The sequence below is a fragment of the Drosophila ananassae genome, chromosome XR (assembly GCF_017639315.1).
Source record: "Drosophila ananassae strain 14024-0371.13 chromosome XR, ASM1763931v2, whole genome shotgun sequence".
Taxonomy (NCBI): Eukaryota; Metazoa; Arthropoda; class Insecta; order Diptera; family Drosophilidae; genus Drosophila; species Drosophila ananassae.
Window position 1 is genome coordinate 12,024,556 of NC_057932.1, and position 19,964 is coordinate 12,044,519.

Here is a 19,964-nt window from a genome sequence, read left to right on the forward strand (position 1 = left end):
AAAATTGACCGGTACTTTACCTCGTCAAGAGATTTTTTTATATTATCAAATATATGTAAAAAACTGCATTCCTAAGCGGAACGTTAAAACAGGAAATATGTATATATGAGACCTCCTGAAAGGTGTACAGTACAATGGTGACAATGGATTTAAATTGAATAAGGAAACTTTCGAACTCAAACAAGCTGCTAGATGCTGGTTTGAAGTCTTTAAGCAAACATAAAAAGATTGTGAGTTTGTAAACTCTTCCGTAGATCGCTGTATATATATCCTTGACAAAGGTGATATCAAAAAAAATATTTATGTGCTATTATATGTTGACGATGTGGTGATAGCTACAGGGAATATGATAACAATGAATAATTTAAAAAATTATTTAATGAAAAAGTTTAGAATGACCGACCTAAATCAAATAAAAAATTTTATTGGTATGAATATGCCAAGCTGCATATGTTAAAACAATCTTAAGTAAATTGCAATACAGTTAGTACTCCCTTAACAAAAAAACTAAAAAGATAAGAAGCCTAGAAGCCCTGACTGTTCTGTCGCCACCATCCACTGTAACTCAGTTAATGCAATTCATAGGTTTGGCATCATACTTCAGACAATTTTTCCCGCGCTTTTCAGAGCAAATGAAGCCGCTCTATGAGTTGACCTTTAAACTTAAAACGTTTCATTAAAAAGAGAAGCATGAGCAGATCCGACAAAAGATTATCAAAGTACTGACGTCTGACCCCGTACTGACAATCTTTGACCCTGAAATCCAAATCGAATTGCATACAGATGCCAGTGCCGACGGGTATGGCGCAATGCTAATACACAAAATAGATGGTAAACTAAGAATTGAATATTTCAGCAAACGCACGACAGTATCCGAAGCAAAATATCACTCATATAAGCTAGAAACCTTAGCTGTTTACAATGCAGTGAAACACATCAGGCATTATTTACATGGTAGAAAATTTATTGTGCACACCGAGTGCAATTCACTAAGAGCGACTCAGAAGAAAGCTGAATTGACCCCAAGAGTACACCGTTGGTGGGGGTATTTACAGGCTTTTGATTTAAACATTGAATACCTCAAGAGTTGCCTAATGGTACACGTGGATTTCTTATCACGCAATCCAATCCCTAAAGTATCAACTGTCATTCGTAGAGTAGCAGAGATTCGTGTAGATCTAGCAACAATAACAAATAATTGGCTGATTGCCAAACAGCAACGAGATGATAGCATAATAAAAATCGTGGACCAATTAAATAGCGAAAATATAGAGACAGATGTAATGAAAACTTACGAAATTAGAACTGGGCTATTATATCGCAATATACAACGTAATGGCAAGACTCGTTGTTAACCACTGATTCCTAAGGCGTTTAGGTGGTCCGAACCATATACACGAGACTTTGATGCGTTTAGGATGGCAGAAAATTCTAGACTAGGTGGCAAGCTCAGTGGAAAAAACATTTAAAAATGCATTTACAAAGTTTCTTTACTTGTATCACACTCTTAATCTAGACTCAGAAAATTGCATTCAAGCTGTGAAGTCAGGCATATCTTTTTTTGGCGTTCCCAGTCGAATCAGTGCAGATCAAGGCAGGAACTTTGCAAGTAGTAAATTCCGTGAATTTTGCTCAACGAATAAAATTGAGTTGCACTTAATAGCCACGCGCGCAAGCCGTGCCAATGGACAGGTGGAACGTGTAATGAGCACGCTAAAAGCTATGCTAACTGCTGTAGAAACTAGCGAACGTTCTTGGCAGGATGCATTGTAAGGTATCCAGTTAGATAAATTGCTCTACAAATAGAGTTATAAAGTCTAGTGCTCTAGAGTTGCTAATAGGAAAAGAGGCTAGGCCTTTTAGTATGCTGAAAATAAAAGAAGCTAAAGAAAATAATGCAGAGAATAATGCACGTTACGATAAAGAAGAGGTCTTGGTATCTTGGTGCATGTGTTGGCGCGGCAATGATGAATGAAATTAAACGACAAATTTAAGTTATGTAAACGGTGAATTGTTTAGAATTAAGGATGGCTCTGTATAATCTTGTAAAAAAAAAGTGTGTATCTAGAGACACCCTTGAGGAATGAAGTTCCTCAATTCCTTTGGCATGTTTTCGGTTAGCAGGCATGACGAGATGGAGGTCAATGAAGGAGAAACAGGAATGAATGAAGGCAAAAATTGATTTAAAATAATTTACAACATTTATACATTAATGATTTTTACTTATAAAAAACTAAAAAAAAGTGCGAAAACAGATGAAATGGAATTGAAAATTAAAATTGAACATTGAAATTGAAAATTGAACTTGAAAATTGAAATTGAAAATTGGAGTTGAAAATTGAAATTGAAAATTTAAACTGAAAATTGAATATTGAAAAAATTGAGATTGTTAAAGAAAATTGAAGATACAGTCAGCACAGAAATTATTCGGACACTAAAAAATATTTATAATGCAAGCCTATATCCGGGAAAGTAAGAAATTTTAGGCAGTGTTTTTCTTATTTTCTATTAAAAACTGTTTTTTTAAACCATAATATTAAATAAAAAAAATATAATATATATATATATATATAAATAAAAGCAAAACAAGGGCTAAAAATGCGGCAAAAAATTATTCGTACGCATTCAAGATTATCAGTTCTCTTTGTGAATGCAACGGTAATCGGCGTTTTTTTTTTGGAGATTTACTTAGAAATACTTCGATCTATGAAAATATGTGCTTTTTTATGTTGTGTGTAAAAAAAAATAATTCTTCGTTGTTGGAAGAGATTGGACAAAATTGGACGCGGTCAAGATTTATCTTTAGATTTGCGAAAACTATTCTTCTCTATTCTACTATTCTTAAACTTCAATTTAAAAATCGTAGTTACCGCGAAATCGGTAGGATAATTGACAAATCACCTTCGACCGTACACAGTGTGATTCAAAAATACATAAACACTGGAGAATTTTATGCGAATCACGGGAAGGCTGGTCGACCAAAGTTACTAACACCTTGCGTGGAACGGAAAATGGTATCAACAGTCCCTAAAAATACCAAAACATCAACTCAAGTGCTCCGGCAAAATTTATAGGAAGCTTCTAATAGGAAAATTTCAAACGGTTCGCAACTGCTTGCACAATGCTTGATTAAGTAGCAGAGTTGCTCGACGCAAACCTTTTATTTCGGAGATCAACAAAAAAAAGAGATTGGAGTTTGCAAAACTTCATCTAAATGAGCCTTTTTCTTTTTGTGAGAATTTTTGTGTATTTAGCGACGAATCCAAATACAATATTTTTGGACATGATGGGCCTTCTAGAGTATGGAGAAAACCCAATGAAGCCTGATACTTGTTCTAACAAGACAACGATCCAAAACACGCCTAATTTTTAGTGCAAAAATGGCTCATTTACCACTGCAAGCAGCTGAAAACACCTCCAAAGTCACCAGATTTAAACCCCATAGAACAAGTTTGGAATATTTTCGTAAAAAAATTAATGAAGCACAGAATTTCCACCAAGGAAACTTTAAAAAATGCTTTGCAGGCTGAATTAGACAACATCTACCCTCCTGACACCAAATACTAAAAACTCAATAAATATTAAAATAACAAGTAGTCCCTAATAAAAGACAAAACTGTCCGACTAATTTTTTTGCCGTTAAAACCTGACTTTTTTCTTTTTTAACTAGATGTAAGCAATAAAAAAGTTTAAAATTAAACATTTTTTGTTTAAAATACGTTTTAAGAATCCCTACAAGTATTAAGTAAAAATTATTATATTCGGTATTATATATTCGGAACCTTACTTATTTTTTGAGTTATTAATATAAAAAGTTAACTTATTGGGTGTCCGAATAATTTCTGTGCTGACTGTATGAATTACAATTTCAAGATCATCTGTCGCATTTCTTCAAATAGGAGATAATAAGGGACAGAGAGAGAGTGAGGAGAAATGGTTATATCCTCTCACTCTACGAAGAAGTAGAAGACGGAGAGCCTTTTAACGTTACGTTATGGTTTTTCTCGGCTAGCCCTCCTCCGCCAAACATACCACGCCATAAGAAACTTCGTTCCAAAAAAAAAAAATGAAAAGTTGATGTTAAATTGTTGGAATTGTCTGTGGAAACCGACTCATGTAGTTTGTAACCGTATAAACGAACAATGATGAAAAGAATCAATGAATAAATTTAAGGCTTCGAATATAAAAACCAATATAACCGATGTTTTCTTGATTTGTTTGGCAATCTAGAAATTCACCACATAGGGATGTGTGATAGGTCAGCAAGGCCGTGTCGGGAAGCAATAAAATTCAAGGACAGAGTTGTCGCGAAGTTCTAAGTTCGGGGAAGTAGAGAATTCATGCGAAAGCATAGCAGCAGAGACGGTAGCAGTCTCTGCTGGTGAGAGAGGTCCGTTGAAGAGTTACCGAAAGTTGTGAGATGGAAAGAGATGACGATGGAGGCTCAACTTGAAAGAATGCTGAGAGCAGGGTTGAGCATAATTATCGATGAGAGCAAAGGCGGTAGTCTATTGGTGGTAACGAACGTGAGAGGAACTCGCTGTGCCGCCGCATCAATTATAAAAAGTTAAGGGACATTGGAAGGAATTACTGGTCTTACGACTTACATATTTATATATAAAATTTGGCCTATGTTGATGCCTTTAGTTTCCTTTTTGAGGAAAACCCCAAGGAGAGCTGTCAATTTCCCCACTTGCTCTGTATTGGCCTTTAATTGTTCGGTAAGCTTTTTATTGCTCTCCTCCAACGAGGAGCGCAAAAGGCTCACCTCTGCCTTGAGGTTTGGAACTTCATCGCCCTTATCCTCTTTTGGTGCCGTTACTTTCTCTAAAACAATTACTTTCTCTAAAACAAAACAGTTGAAAACAATTTTCCTCAATTTTTTTGGGGGTTGGTCCGACATTCTAAAAAAAAGGTTTTTTTTATAGGCTTTGGCAATTAAATTAATCTGTATTGATATTTTGCTGCCTGTGGTCTTTCATGTGTTGGTGTCGATTGTGTAAAGTGATTCCCTATGGTAACCTGCTAATTACTTCAAAATTTATTTGTTTGATGAGTATTTATTTATTTTTTTTTGAATACGCAAATGTTTTTTTTTTATCTTCGAACCATGGTAGGTGAATCTTCCTAGATATCCGAAGCGCCGTCGCTAAGGGCATGCCCGATTCGTATTAGAAAATACGCCTACGGATTAAACACCTCCGTATTCAAAAATATATATAAAAAAAAACTGATTACTAAATAAAACCTATGAATAATGCAAATATGGTGCTAGAACCAATTTGCCCTTATATGGCATCGCTACAGCTTTTATTTGCAATTTTGAAACATTCCTTTTTTGATGCCATATCAAAACTTCCTAAGCAAATACCTGCTAAAGAAGATACAGGTTGTTAATTGAGATTAGTTTATCTCTTCGCGAAAAAAACGAAAGACAAAAAGGTGGCTGTAGAAATTAAATTAAATTGCAAAAAAAAGAAAACGAAAAATGCGTGCACTCTTTTCAACGTTATAAATTCGATTATATTCATCAACAAAAACTGAAGCCTAGCTTATCTAGTGCGGCGAAGCGGGGCGAATTCATGGGAGAGCGCAAGTGAGAACTTCACTCATCTTATGAGAATTCAGAATCTCAATAAGATCTATAGCACATGATCTTGATGGCTTATGCTTTAAATCGTGTCCACCTAAGCTACCAATGTCTACTACATTATCTCCTATTTCTTGTTGACCTATTAGTGGCTCCAAAGTAACCCCATTGCCTCTTGCACTTGGCCCTGGTTCTAAATCTACGCCCTTATTTCCTATAATACTATGACTTACTAACCTATGGCGACTCAAAAGGGCCTCCCTCTCTTTTCCTAACAGACGACGCATTTGTCTGGATCCAACTTTTTTATTATTATTACTCGGTACGGTATACGGTAATATTGCTGGTGGTAATGATTATTTCGTGTAATTATTTATAAAATTTAAAAAAAAAATGTAATTTAATTATGTTCAATTTTTTTTTCAGTGTAGAGTTTTTTTCGGTACTTGCATTTCTTTTAAATTTTTTTTGTCGATGCGTGCAATTTTCTCATTACCTCCACCACACCGCTCATATTTTAATTTTCAATAACTTATATGTTATATTATCATTGCAAATAAGCATTCGATGGGAAAATCGCAATAACATATTTGCAATTGAATTATAACATATTATAATATTATAAAAGCACAAAAACTTACCTGAGATAAATAATAAATTCCCTTCCGCACGCTGTCAAATCACAAAGGAAATGCGATGAGAACGGAGGCAATACAATTATAAAAATACATAATAGACACATTTGTCGCATGAAGAAATTCTACTTCAAAGTAACTAGCACTATCAGTTTAAAAAACGAAAAATCATTAAAAATACTAGGTTTAACTATAAACAATAATTATAAATGGGACGCACACATAGATCAGTTAGTAATGCAAATTTCTAAAATACTAAACATTATAACATGTCTCTCTAGCACAATTTTCAACTGCCACATTAAAACCATTGTTTATGTAATCAACTCAGTCATCATTTCAAAAATTTATTATGGGTTATTTCTATTCGGAAAGGCACCCAAATCAAAACTTCATAAAATAAAAACCATATACCACTCAGCTATTAGAATAGCCCTTAGGGCATTTCGCTCCTCACTAATATACAACCTACTATACGAAGCTAATATAAGCACTATAGAACAGAGAACCAAGCATGCCATATTAAAAAACTTTAAAATGATTTCCACCTCCAAGAAAACCTCCTAGAACAGATTATTAAAAAAAAATCTCAAAAACAAAACGAATCCCAAAATTGTCATCGACATTAAAGGTACGATTGACCAATGCAACGAAATGCAACTATACGCTATTCCTATAACAATTGGAAAAGAAACAACGCCATCGTGGTCCTATAACCTTACTAAAATAAACAAATCCTTACATACTTCAACAAAACCAAACACACCAACATTAGTGTATAAGCAAAAGTTCCAAGAAATGAACTCAAATGAACTTCAAACAGCACACATTCTTATACACGGACGGTTCCAAGTCCGTCAGTGGAGTTACCTAAAGCGTAACCTCTACACATCACATCATAACACAGCAAATTCTGCCACCTTACTCATCTATTTTCACTGCTGAAATAGCAGCCATTCTCCACGCATGTAAATATGCCGAAAAACAAGTAGGACAAGAAAGGAAAGCTAACTTCGGGCGGAGCCGAAGTTTATATACCCTTGCAGTTGAGTTGCAGTCCGCTAGGTGGCGCCACGCATCTTATATTATTAGATACTAGCAGTACCCTGCCACGTTTCGCTGTGGCATATTGTTGTTGCACGCATAAAAAATAAGTCAAACAAAAAAGAATAATTTTCAAATTAATTAAATTCTGTAATACTTGTAGGTATACAATATTCTTTGTTTCTCCTCCTTAATCATTCATTATTATTTCTGTATTTTAGTACATAGGTTGCTCTTCACTTAAGCACCTTGTGATACACGACATTTTTTGTTTTATTATCAGGCGCAAAAACAAACAACGCAGATGGTCTTCCGACCCGTGAACATGCCACGTATAATTGACCATGGGAAAAACATGAATGTTCTAGATTTAAACCACAAACTTTATTATTATATGGTTATTAAATGTACCACCCTGCCCCTGATCTGAGGAGGCGCACCCCCGTGCCCCTGCTGGAGGAGGCACACCACCCTGCCCCTGACCTGGAGGAGACGCACCACACTGCCCCTGACCTGGAGGAGGCAACCCGGCTGCTGGAGGAGGCGCACCCCCGTGCCCCTGATCTGGAGGAGGCGCACCACCCTGCCCCTGATGGCACCACACGGTCCATGAATCATATTAGTAGTAACAACATCATGTAGGTCTGGATCGACTTCATGATCAGGAATCTCGGCACATATGATATCATCTATTTGGTCAGGCTGAATTCTTTCCACTAACCAAATAAGAATGTGTGCGTGCGGCAGGCCTCGCTTTTGCCATTCGATTGAATACATCCAGCATCGAGTATCTCCAAAGACGCGTTGTTTAACAATAAAGTTCATCAGGGACCGAATTTTTTGCCTGAATATACGTGCTGTGATGTCGTGTCTATCATTCGATGTTTGTCCGGGAAGCAGCAATTGAGTAATTTCTATCCATTTTGGATTACAGGTAAAAGTAATAAAGAGATCTGGCCGGCCGTAATGACGAACATATGTCATTGCATCTTGTGCATATTCATGCATATGACGTGGGCTACCAATGTACGTCGCCGGCAGAATAGTTAATCGACCAATATTAGCTGCATTTCCTTCAGTACTAACTGCATCGCGTAAATGGATGTACTCCTCAGAACGCAGTTTGGCTTGGTTCAACCTAATAAATGTTAAACGTTCCGTTTCTATTTTTACATACATGTCAACGCAATACTGCTGAAACAATCGACGAAACCGCAGCAAATAGTTGTCAGCATTTTGACGAATCATCAAACGATATGCATAATAATTCATTGAGCTAACTTTCTTTGTAGTTTCTTCACCTGAAATTAAAAATTTGATAATTAACCATTTCAAAGGCAAATAATACAGTTTACTTTACCATTCAATGGATTTATCATTTTAATATTAAAATAATATCCATCTTCTCCTTTCCAAAACATCAGTGGGTATTGCAATGCGTCATATGATCGATGAGTTTCCGATATTTGTTGCAGTTGCCCAGTATCGCGACGTGTAAGCACAATATCGCGTTTTTCAAATTGTTCACCAACAATCAGGATGGCAACTTCGTCTACTGTTGGAGCATTAAATGTGCGTTCGTGTGTTCCAGATGGTCGTTTATCTGCTTTGATGACAACTTTATAGTCATCATTTGGAATGCGCTCTAAAGCACTCTTAAACAACCTGACCAACGCATGATGTTCATGAAGCAGACACTGCAAGTCTTGAAGAATTGCTCGCTTCATTCCTGCATTGATCCCTAGGCGTCGATCAAGTTGTTCTTCCATGTTGCCCATGAAATATATTTGTAAAAATTTATTCTGTGTATCTTCGAAAGGTAGTAATGATCCAATTCGATGGTGAATCTGTCCTTGTATCTACAAAATAAAAACCAGATTCTTTAACTACATTCTATGTAAGTACAAAAATAAATACCTTAAATGTCGGATTAAAACCTCCTTCTTCGATAATGTCTGCCCCAAATGACGTCATTTGGAAACAACTATTGTATTTTCGAGTATTTGCAAGAAAGTGGCGTGATTCTTGTGTTTCGCCGCAAAGCAATGAATACAATGGCTCTTGTGGCGGAGTCAACACTGGCAATTTCACTTTACCATTAACGCAGCATAATCCAGGCGTTTCTCCGGAAAACTTTAATGCACCACAATACTCGCAAACAACGTCCATTTGCCCAATGCAAACGCTAGGATGCAAGCTGTAATCATTGCTGCAATCGTATCGAAACGCAGCTCGATTCAAATCAGCTAAATATCTGCGTCGCAAATTGAAATCTATTTGAGAAGCACGAAGTCGAGCCATACTATTGCGGCGCTGTTCACGTGCAATTTCTCGTTCTTCTTCAGTCCTTTCATATGCAATATTTTGTATTCTTCTTGCATTACGGCTTTGTCGGGAAAGATTCGACCGTCTTGGTCGCGGCATTATTAATTAAACTTCACTTCACTTCAATCCACTTGTTAATTATTTATTTAATAGAAATAGTTTTAATATTGATTTCAGCGCAACACAATCTTTTTGGTTCGTTGTTAAATTTGAGAGCCTGACTATGAATTTGACTTCGTTTGTAACTGACATTTTGACATTTGACTTTTTCTTCTTAGCTGTCTGCCTAAATAAAAAAGTATGGGCCAGGGAGGAACGCTGTCGAACGGGACAAAATGTATCCTATGTCCTTCTCCTGGCTCTAAGCTACCTCCCTACCAATTTTCACTCAAATCTGTTCTTCCGTTCTTGATTTATAAGTGGTGTAACATAAAACACGATGTTCTTTTATATATATAAAGATATAGCGGATCGTATATAGTCGGCCGATCCTTATGAAATTTGGCATATCGAATTATTTTGCCAAAAGAGGAATCCATTGAAATCCCATCCTTCTAACTTGAAAAACAACGAAGTTATAGCATTTCCGATCAATCAGTTATATGACAGCTATAGGATATAGTTGGCCGATCCTTATGAAATTCGACAAATCAGATTGTTTTTCCCAAAATAATCTGTACCAAATCCCATCTTTCTAACTTAAAAAACAACAAAGTTATGCCAATTTCGATCGTTCTATGACAGCTATAGGATATAGTCGGCCGATCCTTATGAAATTTTGTACACAAGATATTTCGGTCAAATATAACATGTATTGATATTTTGAAATTAAAATGTATTTTACTATTTTGATTGATTAATTAAACACGGATTTAGTTTTTATATTATTTTATATTTCATTGGCTTTAAGCTCTTTTCAAGCACGCAACACAACCACACTCAACAGCTATCAGACGCAAAAGAGATCGAGTTACATTTCAATGTGACCTAATTCTAATTATATCAAAATACTTAATAAAGAAAAATACCAAATGTTATTTTTGAATATGGGATATTCAACACGCCCCCTCAAAAATAACATATAGAATAGTAAACAAAATTAAAACATTAGTTTCATTATAAACTTAGTCTACTGTGGCTTGTGTGCGTTCTGGGGTAAACAATGTGATCTAGCATTCGCTACGTGGATCAGGGAAAACCCAGAAAAACCTGATCAGACCACTTCTTAACTTAACATAACAATATTTCATACTTCATTTTGTTAAAAAAAATTTTTAAAGTATCAAACAAAACAATTAAACAAATAATTCAGTCAGTTTTCGTTATCTGAATAATGCAAATAAAAATAGTGAATTCAATTAAATTAAAAGGTGTTCTCCATTCAGTCATCTTGCATTCCAATCTTGGTACGTAGTTCATTGAATCTTGCAGCTGGCAACGGCTTGGTAAAGATGTCAGCAAGTTGATTATCTGTGGATATATACTCAATACAAATAACATTATTTTCAACTTGCTCTCTGGCAAAATGATATTTAATATCAATATGTTTGGATCTTTTATGGCAAGTGGGATTGTTAGCAATAGAGATACAACCTTGGTTGTCTTCATTAATTTTAATAGGTCTTTCAAGCTTTATATTAACACTCTCTAGTAAAGATTTTAACCACAAGGCTTCTCTTACAGCTTCAAATAAAGCCATGTATTCTGCTTCAGTTGATGAAGCTGCTACCGAATTTTGTCTTTTGGTATTCCAGCAAATTAGATTCGTATCGAACATTTTAAATAAATATCCCGTTGTACTTTTCCTATCAATATTACTGCCACCCCAGTCCGAATCTGCAAAACCAACTAAGATATTTTCATAAGAGGGATTTTTCTTAAAAATCAATTTCATATCAATATTTCCTTTCAAATATCTAAGTACCCTTTTTAAGCATTGCCATAGCTCCAAATTATTTTTGCTATTATATCTGCTTAAAATATTTACAGCAGTGGCTATGTCGGGACGTGTACAAAGCATTATGTACATTAAGCAGCCTATAAGATTTCGGCATGGAGCATTACAATCTGTGTCTAAATTAAGTAGGTCGTAATTTAGTTTGCTTGGTAGTGGGGTACTAACTGGATTGCAGTTTTCCATATTAAATTTATTTAAAACCCTTTTAATATATGCAGACTGGCTTAAGCAAATTCTATCTTCAAATGTTTCTACTCTTATCCCAATGAAATGTCTTATTTCATTTAAGTCAGTCATTTTGAATTTTTTTATTAAATAGTTTTTGAAGCTATTCATTCTTTCCACATTTCCGGTTGCTATTACTACATCATCAACATATAACAAAACATATATGTTTTCTTTGATATTGCCTTTTTCATTTATATATATGCAACGATCGACAGGAGAGTTAACAAATCCGCAATCTTTTAATACTTGCTCAAAAACTTCAAACCAGCATCTAGCTGCTTGCTTGAGTCCATAAATTGCCTTATTTAGCTTACACACATTTTGAATATTACATGGGATACCTTGGGGAGGTTGCATATATATTTCTTCATTCAGTATTCCATTCAAAAATGCTGTCTTTACATCCATATGATGTACTTTTAAATTGTATTGAACTGATAGTGATAATATGAGTCGGAAACTTGAAATTCTAGCAACTGGTGCAAAAGTTTCGTTATACTCGACTTGAAACTGTTGAGTAAACCCACGAGCAACTAGCCTTGCTTTATACCTTATAGGATTTCCTAATTCATCATGTTTAATAGAAAATACCCATCTGCTATCAACGATGTTTTTGTTTTCAGGCCTTTTAACAATTGTCCAAGTATTATTTTCTTCATGAGACTTCAGCTCAGCTTTAATGGCTTCCTCCCAAAGAAGTTTGTCGTTTCTACAATTGATTTCCTCATATGAATTTGGGACGTCATTAAAAATTGTATGAGCATTCATAACAAACATATTAAAATTTGTATTGTCTTCACTGTAAGATACCTGTTGCTTTCCTTTTAATCTTTCACTTCGTCTAGTGAATATTTCAATATCATTGTTGTTGTCAATGCAATCAATTGAATTTTCATCACATTCAATTTGTCTAGGCTGTTTGCTTACAATACATTCCGTACTTTCATTCGGGAAATTTCTATGATCACTTTCCTTACTATCTTTCAGGAATTCTCTTTGATTAATATCCTTACTATCATTCAGGATTACAATTTCATCTATTTCCTTACTTTCATTCAGAAAATTGCCATGATCACTTTCCTTACTATCTTTCAGGAATTCTCTTTGATTAATATCCTTACTGTCATTCAGGATTACAATTTCATCTATTTCCTTACTTTCATTCAGAAAATTGCCATGATCACTTTCCTTACTATCTTTCAGGAATTCTCTTTGATTAACATCCTTACTATCATTCAGGAATTTTGTATCATGTTTTCCAGCTCTAGAGTGAAACATATTGGTTTCATCAACAATCACATCTCTTGCAACAACAAATTTTTCATTGATAGGATCCCATAATTTAAAACCGTTAGGTTCATAACCAACCAGAATAGTTTTGTACGACTTATCGTCAAATTTTCTTTTTCTGGTTTTATTGTGTACATACACAGTTGAGCCGAAAACTTTTAAATGGTTTAGATTGGGCTTTCTATCATGCCACATCTCGTATGGCGTCTTTGCAATCTCACCAAGTGCTCTACTTGGAATTCTGTTAACTAAATATGTTGCAGTTAACACAGCTTCTCCCCAGAAGCTTTTATCTAATTTTGCACCGCAAACCATTGCACGGGCTTTTTCAGTTAATGTTCTAATCATTCTCTCAGAGACACCATTTAACTGAGGTGTGTGTGGTACAGTTAAATGATATGAGATGCCTTTCTGAACACAGAACTCACGCATCTCATTTGAAAGATATTCTCTTCCATTGTCGATATACAAATTAACGATTTTTAAATTAAAATGCGCCTCGCTTTTCGCAACAAAGTCTTTAAACATGTTAAATACGTCAGACTTGAACTTTATTAGGTAGGTTACACAATAATGTGTAAACTGGTCTACAAAAATTACATAGTAATTTTTACTATCTATTGTACCGGGTGTAATAGGGCCACAAACATCGGAATGAACTACAAACAATGGTCTTTTTATGTAGCTTTTATCTTTATATTGCTTAAAGGGTAACCTGGCTTGTTTTCCATTTAAACAAGCTTCACATATTTCATCGGACAATTCCAAATTGTTAAGAGGACTATTATCAGTGAACAAATTTTTTCTTTTTATTTCTAGTAATTTGCTATTGCTAACATGCCCAAATCTCTCATGCCATAATCGAAAATTATTTTTATTATTTGCAATTAAAGAATATGCTTGAAATTCAATAATAGGTATATTAATTGACTGACCTGTATTTTTAGCAACTACCACTCCATTTTTGGAAATGGTTACTCCGCTTTTGTCAAATTCTATGGACATTCCTGCTTCTTGCAATCTCTTTACCGAGATAAGATTTCCTGCCGCCTCCTTGCAGAACAAGACATCCTCCAGGGTTATGTCATTACCGTTGCGCAGCCGTACAATACCACGCTTAGTAGCGTAGATGAAAGATCCTTGCTTTGCCACAGCGATTTTTAGAGGACTCCTCAGATTCACACAATCGGCGTATAATGATTCATCATTAATGAGATGATCAGTGGCACCGGAGTCAAGGATAAAACCGCACTTATTCGTATTATTCGTATTATTATTTGCTTTTAGCATAAACGCGAAACCGTGCTGTGTTGTGGCGCATTGAGCTTGTTTATTTTGATTTTCCTTTTCATTTATCATTCTTTTGTAATTAAAGCAATCCCTTTTGATGTGCCCTGTTTTGCCGCAAAAATGGCATTTTCCACTAAACTTTGGCTTGCCCTTAAAACTGTTCTTTGGCTTAACTACTCTATTTCTATTTGAATTATTTCTATTGTTTTTAAAATTATTATGGTGTGTGTTTACTGTTAATGCTTTTCTGCTAGTGTCGTTAATATCTTTATTAATTTTTAACTCGTAGTCTAACAGTCGTGCTTTTGCAACAGCCAGATTTAATTCGTCTTTTGACATATTCTCAATGGCAGTAATGACTCCATTGTAGGACGAAGGCAATGAATACAGCAAATGTGCAACTTTGCTCAACTCATTTATCGACGCGCCTGAGGCCACCAAATCACTCATTAATCCGTCAAAAATATTGAAATGACTTAACAATGTTTGATCGGATTTTAACTTTAGATCGAATAGCCGCCTGCGTGTTGCTAATTCCGCAGCTACACTTTCGCGCTCATAGATGGCGTCCAAATTTTTAAAATCTGACGCGACGTGACGTCACCAATTGTGAAATTCAGAAATGAGTCGCTCAAGTATTCAATTAATATCCCCTTTGCGTTTTCCTCCGCCCTCTTCCAATCATCGCCAATTGAATCTGGCACATTTTCATCAATAACTTTTATAACGCGTAGCTCAGTTAGTAAAGCTCGAATTCTATGCTTCCAAATTGGATATTTTTCGCCATCGAATGGCTTTATATTCCGCTTTCCTTTTTCCATTTTTATTTAATTTTTCACACAAACACAAAACTATGAATTATTTCACAATCTATGGTATTACTATAAAAATAACTTAATAGGCGTGGACTGGGCCCATAACCTATTGATATTTTGAAATAAAAATGTATTTTACTATTTTGATTGATTAATTAAACACGGATTTAGTTTTTATATTATTTTATATTTCATTGGCTTTAAGCTCTTTTCAAGCACGCAACACAACCACACTCAACAGCTATCAGACGCAAAAGAGATCGAGTTACATTTCAATGTGACCTAATTCTAATTATATCAAAATACTTAATAAAGAAAAATACCAAATGTTATTTTTGAATATGGGATATTCAACAACATGTGTGGAAAGTCTCAACCCTCCAACTTAAAAAACACCAAAGTTATGGCATTTCCGATCAATCAGTTATATGGCAGCTATAGGATATAGTCGACCGATCCCGGCCGTTCCGACTTATATACTGCCTGCAAAGGAAAGAAGGGTGTGTGCAAAGTTTCAACTCGATAGCTTTAAAACTGAGAGACTAGTTCGCGTAGAAACAGACAGACGGACAGACGGACCGACGCACAGACGGACATGCTTATATCGACTCAGGAGGTGATCCTGATCAAGAATATATATACTTTATAGGGTCGGAGATGTCTCCTTCACTGCGTTGCACACTTTTGACCAAAATTATAATACCCTCTGCAAGGGTATAAAAATTCGCTATATGCACCGACTCTCTCTCAGCTCTTACAGCACTAGAAAACCCAAATAACTCTAACTACTATATATTAGAAATTAGAAAAATTATCTATAGATAAAAATATAAATTCGTCCTAATATGGGTCCCAGGCCAGTCCGGCATTATGGGCAACGAGCTTGCAGACCAAGCTTCTAACCAAGCACTCACACTGCCATTAATATCGGAAAGCTAAAACAAGCGGCCCGGAATTTTGTACTGAAATTTTTGAAAATGTCCTCTCGGCCCGGAATTCGATTTCAGGCATGAATCAGGTCAGAATCCGCCCGGGTTTCGAATCCAGATTCCGGCGTGAAAATTGTCTCGAAATCGCCCCTGATTCAGACCTGAATTTCAGAGCGGAATCAGCCCCGAAAAGAAAGCATGAATCAGCCATGAAAAAGAAGCCTGAATCGGGCATGAAAAATATCGATGAATCACCCATGAAAAACATGGATGAATCCGACCTGATTCCCATTCCCAATTAAAATAACAATGTTATATACCCTTTATCATATAATTTTTGTATTTATTCTTTGTTTTTATATTTTTTTTACTATATGTATTTTTAATGCATGATAACGCTAGCCCAAGTGCTTTTTCAGGCCTCTATAAAAAAAAATAAATTTAATATTATTCAATAAATTATTTTTAATACATACTGATTACTGTGTTAAAAATATTTGGAAACGCCCTTAATGATTCATTCACTCCGTCAATATTAAAGTCCACCAAAATCTGTTCGGAAAAAATTAGTTTTAAGCTTTGGGACAATTTGTTCCTGCCCAATAATGACTTTATTGCTTGAATCTATGATTTGAAAACGGAATAAATAAAAAACAAGAAAGTAAAGCTAACTTCGGATGGAGCCGAATTTGATTTTCCTTGCAGATAGGTAGCAGCTTATTTAATTATATATATATCGGATCGTATATACTTGGCCGATCCTTATATATTCTTTATAGGGTCGGAGATGGTCTCCATCACTGCGTTGCACACTTTTGACCAAATTTATAATACCCTCTGCATGGGTATAAAAACAAAAATGATGAGTTTCCATTAAAAGGAAAATTTCTTTCTTACATAGGCATCTTCCTTAATCGCCCGTTCCAAATTAAAGAGTTCCAGGTCCCCTGGAACTGGAAAAGTTTGGCCTATGTTTATGCCTTTAGTTTCCTTTTTGAGGAAAACCCCAAGGAGAGCTGTCAATTTCGCCACTTGCTCTGTATTGGCCTTTAATTGTTCGGTAAGCTTTTTATTGCTCTCCTCCAACGAGCAGCGCAAAAGGCTCACCTCTGCCTTGAGGTTTGCTACTTCATCGCCCTTATCCTCTTTTGGTGCCGCTACTTTCCAATAATTCTATTGCGTGGGGTAAAATAAATTTAAAAAAAAAGAAAGGAAAGCTAACTTCGGGCGGGTCCGAAGTTTATATACCCTTGCAGTTATTAACTATATATATATCAGATCGTATATAGTTGGCCGATCTTTACTGCGATCTTTCACTGCTTTGCACATTTTTGACCAAAATTATAATACCCTCTTCAAGGGTATAAATAAACATAAATATTCTTAATTATTATTATTTTATATTTGTTTACCGTCCATGTTGAAAACAACTTTCCTCAATTTTTTTGGGGGTTCTAAAAAAAAGGTTTTTTTTAATGTTTTGTAATTAAATTGATCTGTATTGATATTTTGTTGCCTGTGGTCTTTCATGTGTTGGTGTCGATTGTGTGAGGTGATTCCTTATGGTAACCTGCTAATTATTTCTTAATTTATTTATTTGATGAGTTTTGATTTATTTATTTTTTTTTTTAATACGCAAATGTTTTTTTTTTTGGCCTTCGAACCATGGTAGGTGAATCTTCCTAGATACCCAAAGCGCCGTCGCTAAGGGCATGTCCGATTCGTATTAGTAAATACGCCTACGGACTAAACACCTCCGTATTCAAAAGTATAAAAAAAACTGAATGCTAAATAAAAAATGAATAATGCAAATATGGTGCTAGAACCAATTCGCCCTTATATGGCATCGCTACAGCTTTTCTTTGAAAATTTGAAACATTAAATCTTTCCTCTTTTGATGCCATATCAAAACTTCCTAAGCAAATACCTAAAGCTAAAGAAGATACAGGGCTATCATAAAAGCTCCTAATATTTATCATCCTTCTACCTAAAATGAAAATTCCTTCTGTATCTGCTTCAAATCCATCTACCTCAATCGGGATGTTATCTAAAACAAAACAAAAACAATCTGGTCTTTTATTCCTAAGTGTGCATCCCTTTAATTTCAATAAATGACCTATAAGCTTTATATCCTCATCTTCCACACAGATTTTTCTATCCTCAACTACCTTCCTATAAATTTGCGGTAAAATATCTGTTGGCTTTCGGACAAATTTTTTTAAAGTTTGCAAATAATTTTCAAAGGAATAAGACGATCCTAAAACCGGATCTCCGATTTGTTTTATGGTGTCTTTTACATGAAGCAAGCCGTGAACTTTGTGGGAGACACTGCTTTCTCCAAAAATTATAGGAAAATTAGCAACAAACAGATCCAGCATCCGTTGAGCCGTTTCCAAGTTGGAATCTCGCTGGACGTAAGATGAAAGCATCCTGTATGAACAGTGCAACAAAAGGAATAAATAATACTGGTCATCATTAACTTTATCTTTAAGAGATACAATGCCAGTGCACAAAAGAAATTGCCGAAATTCTGTGGCTTTCCAATGTGTCAATTCATCCAACGTTTCTCGGCTTGCGTACAAATTCTCCTGGAACATGACTGTGCATTGATTGTTGTACTTCTGATATTTTTTTTATTTAATTTTGAAACTATATATTCTTTCTCTTATTTATTATTATTAAGTCTATTTAAAAACTTTCGCATGACACCTAATTCAATAAGGTGCATGCAATCCAAAGGAACTTGTGTTACCATCAAGACCCCCAGTTTTTTCAAATCGAACTGAACAGCTAAATATTCTACTTTATGATGGTGACGATATGTCCTGTCACGAAAATTTTCATCTGTAATCAATTCACCACGTTCAGTGCTGAATGTCAATACAGAATCTATTTTTTTTCCTACCTGGGTGCATTTGCTACAGCCGTGACTGGACGTATGTCCAGGAGTACCAGTAAGAAATGCCCAAGCAGGTGCATCACAAACGGTTGGTCTAATATTTACAAAAATGTGTTCATTTGAAATGGCTAAACCATTTTTAATAATCTAGGACAACTCAGACACAAATTTAGACAAAAATTCTTCGCAATTAAGGGGCTTATTATGACCATTAAAAACTCCAATTGGCAATACGGGACGGGTGGAAATATTATTAATTCTAATTAAAATAGGCCATAATTGCGCCCTTGGACATTTAAAAAGAGGAAGTCCGTCAATATTTAAATCAATGCTCAGACAATCAGGTAATCGGGGATAAACTGATAATTTACTTAATTGTTTGGATAATCCGATATGCAAGTAGGAGCCGCCCGCTACTTTACTAATATCGGGTTTTCCGAACAATTAAATTTATAAAAGGGCTTAACATTCATCTTATGAGAATTCAGAATCTCAATAAGATCTATATCACATTATCTTGTTGGCTTATGCTTTAAATACCAATCTTTTAACTGATTATTTAAATCACAACCACCATGATCGTGTCCACCTAAGCTACCAATGTCTACTACATTATCTCCTATTTCTTGTTGACCTATTATTGGCTCCAAAGGAACCCTATTGCCTCTTGCACTTGGTTCTAAATCTGCGCCCTCATTTCCTATTATACTGTGACTTAGAGCCTCCCTCTCTTTTTCCTAACAGACGACGCATTTGTTTGGAGCCAACTTTTTTATTATTATTACTCATATTTTTAAAACAAAAAGTTTACAAAAATCCCTAAACATTTGCGTATTTTATTTTTTTTATTTATTTTGTTTATTTTATTTTTTTTTATATATTGTTATTAATATTGTTGGAATACCCCTATTCAACTATCAAAAATACCATTTATCGATATATGTATATAGATTTAAGCTAAT